The sequence below is a fragment of the Gorilla gorilla genome, chromosome 10 (genome assembly GCF_029281585.2).
Source record: "Gorilla gorilla gorilla isolate KB3781 chromosome 10, NHGRI_mGorGor1-v2.1_pri, whole genome shotgun sequence".
Lineage (NCBI taxonomy): Eukaryota > Metazoa > Chordata > Mammalia > Primates > Hominidae > Gorilla > Gorilla gorilla.
In genome coordinates, this window is record NC_073234.2 from 33,438,572 (window position 1) to 33,446,883 (window position 8,312).

Below are 8,312 nucleotides of genomic sequence, written 5' to 3' on the forward strand. Positions count from 1 at the left end.
CTTTGTCACCCCCACGACCTGGTGTTGGGTCTGATCACCCCAACATTCCTGGCTGCCCAATGTGGGGCGACAAAGACCCCAGTGAAGGAACACTAGAGCATGTGAAAGCAGAGGACGCACCATCAAATGAGATAGTCACATAGAGGAAAAATATGACATAATTTCACTTATATGAGGTATCTAAAATAGACAAACTTGGAGAAAAAGGAACCATATTGTCGTGCCACACCACTCCTGGGTATATACCCAAAAAAATTGAAACATGAATCTCGGAAATATCTGCACTCCTAAAAGAAGCTCAGCAGGAAAGCTAAGCACTGGAAGAACCAGGGTAACAATGGGACAAAGTGAAAGCAGACATTCTACTTAACTCAAATTTAAGGCATTTATTATGAAGAGGGGGAGTGAAAGTACTCAAAACTTATCACTCTTTAGTGTAGTAAAGCAGTTTTGTCTATGGTTCCCAGAACAAGGGACTATGGAGTTGGATGAATGGGAGAGAATTGGCAGACATTTTTTAAAAAAGCATATAAAGATGGAGCAAAAATTCCAGTCTGGGTTTGGTCAATGTGGGTGCTAATAAAAGCAGCTCTTGAGCCATTTCGAACAGATGACGAGGCAGATTTAGATGAGGAAGAGGACGAGTGTAAAAAACTACAGATTCTGAATGTGACGAACAGGAAACTCAAAGAAAGGGAAATAAAGTATGTTTTAACTAGCCTGTCGGCTCCACCTGCTGAATTAAGTGAAACCCCACCTCCTCTCTCTCCCCTTAATGGGCAAGAAGATGAATTAGCCGCAAAACATACTGCTCCCGTAGTTGCAACATTAAAACCTGGAGCAATTGGTGGTCCTATACAAAATTCTATTCAAAAGGCTAGAGCGAAGGAAGACTTTGAAGCGTGGCAATTTCGCCTAACTATAATCCAACAGGGAGGACAGCAAACGTCCTTCCGCTGTCTTTCCAAAATCCATCTACAAAGGAGAAAGCGATATACAAGTCGTTGAAGAAAAAAGTTTACCCTATTCCTTTAAAAGCCAGGGTAAATTTAAAACCTATAATTGATAATTGAAGGTCTTCTCCATGACCCTAGAAACACTCCAATACTACCTTGTTAGTGTAAACAAGGGCGTAGCCTGAAAGCACTGAGACCACTGACAACCAGTAGCCTTCCTATCAAAAATCCTTAACCCCGTAACCTGCGGATGGCCCAAATGCATTCATCGGTAGCAGCAACTGCTTTGATAATAGAAGTAGAAAAATAACTTTTAGAAGAAACCTCACTGTGAGCACACCTCACTAGTTCAGAGCTATCCTAAGTAAAAAAGCAAAAAGTTAGCTTACTAACTCAAAGTATGAGGCTATTCTGTTAGGAAAAGGTGATTTAACATTAACCACTGAAAATTCCCTTAACCCAGCAGGTTTCCTAATGAGGTATTTAAATCGTAATTACCATGCAAATGTCCACCAGACCTAGGAGGAACTCCCTTCAGGACAGGACAGATGGTTCCTCCCAAGTGATTGAGGGGAAAACACAATGGGTATTCAGTAATTGATAGATTTGTAGAAGCAGAGTTAGAAAAATTGCTTAATAATTGGTCTGCTCAAACGTGCGAGCTGTTTGCACTCAGCCTAAGCCTTAAAGTACTTACAGAATCAAAAAACTCTATCTCAATCCTGACTCAAATGTTACCTACATCCTCTCTGAAACACACTTGCGTAAGAACTGTTTACGGGAATGCATCTTGATAGGGCAGCTGGGTTGTTATGAAATACTTAGGAACCCAGCCCAGCTCTAGAACTCACCCCTGAGTGCAAAGGCAATGTCGGGCACGCTGGTAAAGGACCAATAGAATCCAGCAGCCCCGACCCCTTTCTTTGTGGTCCAGAAATGCAGGAAAACGGGTGCAGGACTGCTACAGCGGTGAGCATAACTAATCCGATAAGCAGAGGTCCATGGGTGGTTACGCACCCTGGAAAGGAATAAGCATTAGGACCCTCGAGGACGCTCTAGGACTAATGCTCATCGGAAAATGACTAGGGGTGGGTGCTAGCATCCCTATGTTATTCTTTTCAGATTGGAAACATTCCCCCCAAGGCAAAAACGCCCCTAAGATGTATTCTGGAGAATTCAGCCCTGTCAGAGTGTATGTACCTTTTTCCCTCTCAGAAGTGAAGCAAATTAAAATAGACTCAGGCGAGTTCTCAGATAACCCTGATGGATATATTGATGTTTCATAAGGGTTAGGACAATCTTTTGATCTGACATGGAGACATATAATGTTACTGCTAGATCAGACACTCCAAATGAAAGAAGTGCTGCCATAACTGCAGCCCAAGACTTTGGTGATCTCTGGTATCTCAGTCAGGTCAATGATAGGATGACAACAGAGGAAAGAGAACAATTCCCCACAGGCCAGCAAGCAATTCCCAGTGTAGACACTCATTGGGATGCAGAATCAGAACCGGGAGATTGGTGCCGCAGACATTTGCTAACTTGCGTGCCAGAAGGACTAAGGAAAACTAGAAAGAAGCCTATAAATTATTCAGTGATGTCCACTATAACACAGGAAAGGAAGAAAATCCTACTGTCTTTCTGGAGAGACAAAGGGAGGCACTGAGGAAGCATACCTCTGTCACTTGCCTCTATTGAAGGCCAATTAATCTTAAAGTTTATCACTGGGTCAGCTGCAGACATTAGAAAAAGCTTCAAAAGTCCACCTTAGGCCCAGAGCAAAACTTAGAAACCCTATTGAACTTGGCAACCTCAGTTTTTTACAATAGAGATCAGGAGGAACAGACAAAATGGGACAAACGGGGGGAAAAAAAGCCACCGCTTTAGTCATGACCCTCAGGCGAGTGAACTTGGGAGGCTCTGGAAAAGGGAAAGGCTGGGAAAATCGAATACCTAATAGGACTTAGCTTCCAGTGCGGTCTGCAAAGACAATTTAAAAAAGATTTTCTGAATAGAAATAAGCCACCCCCTTGTCCATGCCCTTCATGTCAAGGGAATCACTGGAAGGCCCACTGCCCCAGGGGGGCAAAGGTCCTCTAAGTCAGAAACCACTAACCAGATGATCCAGCAGCAGGACTGAGGGTGCCCAGGGCAAACGCCAGCCCATGCCGTCACCCTCCCAGAGCCCCGGGTATGCTTGACCATTGAGGCCAGGAGGTTAACTGTCTCCTGGACACTGTTGCGGGCTTCTCAGTCTTACTCTCCTGTTCCAGATAACTGTCCTCCAGATCTGTCACTATCTGAGGGTTCCTGGGACAGGCAGTCACTAGATACTTCTCCCAGCCACTAAGTTGTGACTGAGGAACTTTACTCTTTTCACATGCCTTTCTAATTATGCCTGAAAGCCACATTCCGTGGTTAGGGAGAGACATCCTAGCAAAAGCAGGGGCCATTATACACTAGAATTAGGAGAAGGAAAAAGGGTAAATATATATACAGACTCTAAGTATGCTTACCTAGTCCTCCATGCCCATGCAGCAATATGGAGAGAAAGCGAATTCCTAACTTCCGAGGGAACACCTATCAAACATCAGGAAGCCATTAGGCCCCAAAATTCTCCTTACCTCTGAGTCTACTTCCTCCAATTGCTGCCTAAAGATAATTTTATCGGGAAGAGGATTTGCTTGTGTCTCTTCAGGTGACAATCAGGTGCCTGTGTGGGTGCCCACCACATCTGAAGATCATGAGCCACAGCATCTAGTGGACCCACCTGTACAGTGTGAATTGAAGGTTTTAAAAGCCTCAATTTGCTTTCTCTGTGCCTTCTGTTAATCAGAAAAGGCCAGTTTCTCATTATCAGTGACCTCTCAGCTACAACCACAAAAGTTTTTGCTTCTGTTTCAGTAGATTTACAAACATGGGGGTGTGAGGGTAAGCTTTTGTTTTTGCAGGAGATGAACAAACCGTGTGAATGCCCTCAAGGTGTGTATCAACCATGGAATGGGAGACTGGAGGGACCCATGGATCCCGACCATGGACCGGGTTCCCCCAGTACGAGCCATGAGCCAGCTGAATCTGAGTGCGAAGATGGAACGAGGACCGACCGGAGTCATGATGCTTAACAGACCAGTGCTTTCTGACTCAGCTCCTCTCTACCCTGAATAAAGAGACCCTAATAGTTAGGCAGGAATATCATTGCCCCTATTCAGCATGAAGAAGTTACAGAAGATGGACCTTCATCCTTCTGCAACCCCTGGGATTAATGGTTCTCTTGTAAAAGGGAAAGGGGAGGTATAGTGGGAAGCATTCAAACCAGAGCGACTCCTGTTTGAATAAGGGCTAAGAAAAATGAAGCTGGGTCACCAACCGGCAATTAAGGGCTGCACAGCCTGCAATCGCCTTGCTAATGATAGCTAGTAATGATAGTAATAATGATACCTTCTCTTTTACAAAAAGAAGGCAGGGGCATGTTGGGAAAAAGCTGAGTGTTGGGAGGGAAACAGAGGCAGGGCTTGCATAATGTCCTCGGGAAATGTGTCTAGACTTGCTCCTTGCTTCTAGCCCTCCTAGGCTCCTAGGCTCCTATTTCCATTATCTCAAGTAGCAGAACGTGTTACATATAAATGCTAAACCATCACAGCTGTAAATCATGTGGTTAATGCAGCCTGCCCTTTTGACCTCCACATTCTCACCACTTGTTTCTTTGTTGGATTACCAATAAATAGTGTGGGCTCCCAGAGCTCGGGGCCTTCGCAGCCTACGTACGCTAGTAATGGCCCCTGGTTTCCCACCTTTTTCTTTCTCTCAATCCAATCCTTTGACTCCACCGGACTTTGTCACCCCCATGACCTGGTGCTGGGTCTGATCACCCCAACACCATAAAATCTTCAAAAACACCTGTAGAAGTGATTTTAATTTTGTATATACTTTTCAGTAGCATTGAAGTATGATGTGGGGACAGCCATTTAGAGCCTGTTATATTTATGACTCTCAGCTAAGAGTCTGAGTCTGTATTCTGGAGAATTCGGCCCTGTCAATAACTGACCTTTGACCTAGATTAACCCTTTCATGTATATTGAGATATGTAAGTGATTAAACTATGTAAAATAACACAGCAATATCACCTTTGCAGGGTACTTGTGTGTATTTATATAAAATATATTTAAGTCAGTGCTTTTCTGATTAGGCATAACCTACATTTCTAGAAGTGTCAGGATCACTGCTGATAGTATCACACATATTATTCTATACATACAACTGAAACAGGAAAAGTGCCCTTGTCCCTCTCACAGGGCGTGAGACAGGGGGAGTGGCTTGCTTCTTCAGTGCCCTGCTGCTCCAACCTCTAGGGGGACCCTACATACAGGCAGGTTGTGGGGCTCTGACGCCAGGGCAGCATCTAGGGGAGAATGTTTACAGCTCCTGAAGCCCCAGCAGGCGTGTGTTACCATGTGATCTTTTAGTTTTGCCATCTGTAGGTGGCTTGTGTTAACCAGCTCAACTAGACCCTCTGCCTTATCCCAAGGACAAAGGACTTTCCATATCCCAGGGTTCTTGCCTTGGTGTGCCTGAAGAATTGGATGACACGTGGGCTTGGAGAATGAGTGCAAAGTTTTTTATTGAATGGTGGAAGTAGCTCTTAGCAAATGGATGGGGAGCCAGAAGGGGAGTGGAAGGATATCCCCTGGAATTGGGCCACTCAGCAGCCAGACTCTCCTCCGACCACCCCCATCAAACTTCATGTGGTTTCTCTGGTGGATGGCTTGCTGGGGTCAGCTGGTGCCTGTTAGTGTGCTCTTATGCTAGTGCATTCCTCTACATGTCCAGTCACTTGCATCTTCTTCCGCTGGTGTGTCCCTCTCAGCATCCAGCCGCTTGTGTGGTTTTTATAGGTGCAGGATGGGGGTGTGGTAGGCCAGAGTGATCTTGGGAAATGCAACATTTAGGCACGAGGGCAAGTCCCTGTCCTCACCTAAGTCCGTGTGCACAGGCCCGGGGTAGAGCCCTCTCTAGGCACCCGCCCTTCTCCTCACAGCACTTCCCTGACCCGCTGCCGTACCACAACCAAGCTTATCACTATTTCTTTTACGTTATAGCCTTCTAGTTTCTAAATGATTAATTTATTTTGGGGTTTGGATCTTTAAAAATCTTAGCAAAAGTAATTGAGTATATTTTTTTCAGAGCACTTGGACATCTACATGTATTTTCTTCATTTTTCAAACAGAATGTATCTGTCTTTATAACTAGAGTTTTACAAAAGTTTGCCTTGAAACTCTTTAGACTTTCCTTAACTTCTTATATAGTTTGCCAAGAAAATAAAGCCATTTTTGAATTATTTCCATTGTTTTTTAACCTACTTCTTCCAAGAGAATATTATTTTTTGTGTGTGAAACACATTGAATTGTATTTGAGATGTAGAAGTTTGTCTTCCTTCCTCCCAGAAGAGAAATTGTTTCTGCTGTGAATTTTTGAGTTCTATATTCCAGAAACATGAAGTATTATAGATTAGATTCTAATATTTACACCTATAATATTTATGTATATCCATGGTATGCTTTTTGTACGTGTTTTTCATTAATTTGTCCTTCCTTTGTGTTCTTAAAAATCTTCTCAGGTTTTACACCTATATCTTTTACCAATTGCTAGGGTCAGTTCAATTCTTCACTGCCTAAAATGCAAATTCTAAAGTCTAATCTGGACTTTCTATTATATCTTCTATTTTAAAAATTAGGTATGTAATTTCTCATTTTATATTAATATTTATGCTCTTTTTCCTGAGGAATATTTTTGAACCCATTCCTATTTATGCATGTGTGTGTAAAGGATTTGTTTATGTTTCTTGATCTTCTTTAAAGGAAAGATATTCTATGGTCTGGTTTGCTGACACATGGTACACCTATTTTATCTGTATCTTCATTATTCTTTCAATCATTATTTTTGGAAGGGGATAATGTAGCTCTGTCCAATCTCATACTACAAATCTGTTTGCTATACCTGTTTCACCATAATCTCTATGTGTAACCAGAATTGAATTACTTTGTTAGTGTTTTATTGAGGTGGAAGGTGGTTCCCAAATTGACCGTCCTCTCATTAGTGGAAAGACACAGATTGTGGGTTTCTTTTTCTTTTTTTACTCAAGTGCTTTACATGAGTGATTATAACAAAAGCTGTTTGAGATCCTGCCCCAACATTTCCAACAACTGAATCTACATTTCCTGTGTTTGCCTTTAGTCATGAGCACTACACAGGCTAAGATAATTTGCCACTACCACTTCTTGTATTCCTTTAGCCATGAATGTTTGAAGAAAGATAGAGTTGCTAGTGGTGGGTCCTGAGTGATAGAAGAGTTTTAAAAAGTATACTCATGTAGGGGAAGGACATCTGGCCAGTTTTCTGGTTGTGCAAAGCTTGTGTGCAAGCTGGGACTTAAGAATAAGTTAAAATGTTGTAGCTACCTGTTACCAGATGAATTATGCATTTTCAGTTTGAAGGTGGCACAAACATAGGCTATGATTTTATTTATCATTTTAATTCTCAACAGTAAAACATTGAATTTCTGTAACATGATTTCTGTTACATGAACTTTCATTCCAGTTGTAAATTGTCATTATTCAAATTAAAAACTAGAATTTTAACAGAAAATTATAAAATGGTGGATTCCATTCTCATAACTAGTCACTGTCTCAATTAAGCCCCTGTGATTAAAAAAATACTACTATGTATACAATATTGATTTTTAGTGGATATCAGTTACTAGTGGATGCGTAAATACAAAATAAATTTATTGAAGCTATTTTTATGCTTCCCTTACAGAAGAAATTCTATTTATTTGAAGATATTCAATGAGAGCATCATTGATCAAAGATCACTACTATTTTTTTAAATCATTTTTTGTCAACACAGTTTTGTGAAGGTTCTCTAGTAGGGGACTGACACAGGAGTGTTACTCAAAGAAAAATAATAATAAAGTAATATACACAATTACGGCTCTATACCTGACAGTTTACAATATTGAATAACACAAACTATTGTATTTATGTTTTAAAATGAAAAATGTAGAAGTTATTTTTCCAAAATTCATTTTCTCATTTTTAGTAGTTTCTTAGTTACATGCTATTCACTGTTATAAGATGCCCAAAGAGTTGAAAAGACCCTTGAGTTATTTTCTTTCCCATCTCCACATCTCCACATGCATTCACATAGCTATCAGAAAAGGAAGCCCACAGTCATCTTAAATTCCATCTCACTGCACTATCATCCTCACTTTCAGGAATATTTTTCTTAAAATAATCTGAATTTCACAAGTCACAATTTAAGCCCATTTTATGCAGTCTATAGTGAATATACATCTATTTT